At 42.6% G+C, this 1,644-nt stretch overlaps 1 long non-coding RNA gene across 1 annotated transcript in view; it reads left to right on the top strand.

The window, feature by feature from the left end:
* LOC140323459 (uncharacterized) overlaps nucleotides 1-1,503 on the top strand; it is a 35,026-nt gene extending 33,523 nt beyond the window's left edge. The window contains exon 3 of the long non-coding RNA XR_011919377.1: nucleotides 1,308-1,503. This is a non-coding gene — a long non-coding RNA (uncharacterized lncRNA). The remainder of the gene's footprint in view (nucleotides 1-1,307) is intronic.
* Nucleotides 1,504-1,644: the final 141 nt, after the last annotated feature.

The raw sequence follows: 1,644 nt of genomic DNA, 5'->3' as shown, positions 1-1,644 counted from the left end.
AAGGTAAATATTTACATCACAATGGAAATAAATTGTCTGGAACTAAATGCAGTGATTTCACTTGGTAAACAGTCACAAATAGTTTTTTTCCATTGTGGATAATAAAATTGCTGTTTTTTCATATTGCAGCTGTTGTTTTGAGTAGAAATACAATAGCAATGATTTATTTTAAACAATTTTAGAAACTTTGGACAGCATGGGAACAATCAGAATCCATTTAAAAGGTTCACTAATTGTGCTGTTGGTGGAGTAATTATTTCTTGCCATAATTAAGGAGAATGAAACAAATCACCAATACAAGATGGGTTTGATGAATTCTGGATCCAGACCCCAGAGGTTCAGTTTGAGTCATGGACCCCATAGTGGCCCCTGATCCCTATTGATCCTTCTTCCGTGGCCGCTCGTATATGGACCTGATGTGGGGGGTCATTTAAAAGGGATCTCTCTGCAGTGTGAAATGACCCCCGTGCCATAGTGACTGTGATCCCCTCCGGCCTGCAGAATGAAGGTGAATGGGGTGATTTGTTCTGGGAGTAGAAAGCAATTTGTTCCTCAGCGCCGGATGACCTCCTTAGGGTTTATCAGATGGGAAAATGATGTCGGAGTGAGCTAGTAGAGACGATTTTCCTGCCCAGCCATGAAATCTGAATGATATCTTTTACCCCCCACCAGTCCAGGAATATTCCGCTGCCTCTACTCATCTGTCATGAAGATAAATTCTGCAAAGCCCAGAAACTAATAGCACTAATAGTTGGTAAGGGAATACAAAGATGGAAGTACGGAACCTGGAAGACTGGCACAGAACAGATGGAGGAAGTCTGAGGCTGGAACAAGTCAGAGATAGTGGCCCCTATACCGTAATAAATGTACATGTAAAGCCTAAGGTAAAGGACTGATGATGAACCTACTATCTAGCTCCTCTAGAGGGCGCTGGAGGTTCCATGGGCAATTTGTGGGGGTCAGGTCAGACTAAGTGACCCCAATGATCTGTGACATTCTTCCCACTGACCACCACACTAATATACTGTGATCTGTGGGTATAATTATGGAAGGGGTTCCCTAAAGGTTCCCCCATCTTTAGAATGGCGTCTCTAGATGGCGGGATGGTGAGATGTTCTGCAATGATGTGAATGGACATTTGAGGTTAGATCTCTTTTTTTCCTCCTAGGGGTTACCAACTCCTTCTAATTTTATTTGATTCCCAGGGACGTCATTAGGCAAAGAGTTCTGTTACTTCTTATTAAACCTCCCAATGTCAGAATATTCTTCTCTGTGAAATGAACTAAAATCCTTTTCTTCTTCCCCAGATCTTTGTGCCTCCTCCAAATCCAGCAATATACCCCACAGATGAAATGATTACAGCACGGCGTGCCGAGAAACACGATGCCAGAGGAACCATATCTCTTCTATCGCTGCATTATGAGCGGAGTCATTTCACAAAGAGAATATCAAAAGAGTTGGAGCTCCAAATCATTTCTGTGCCAGACGAGAATTTATAAAGCAGCAAACAATGGCGAGCGTACAAATCAGAGCAAAGCGTCAAATAATAATCATGAAGCTAAAGCGCCGCTGACCTGCTGCTGCCGAACACTAAAATGGATTTAAATGGATGAAAAAATTCCCTGCGGTGTCCGGTGAGAACTC

The sequence above is a fragment of the Pyxicephalus adspersus genome, chromosome 1 (assembly GCF_032062135.1).
Source record: "Pyxicephalus adspersus chromosome 1, UCB_Pads_2.0, whole genome shotgun sequence".
Lineage (NCBI taxonomy): Eukaryota > Metazoa > Chordata > Amphibia > Anura > Pyxicephalidae > Pyxicephalus > Pyxicephalus adspersus.
Note: the sequence above shows the minus strand (reverse complement) of the source record. Positions and strands in the feature narration are given on the sequence as shown.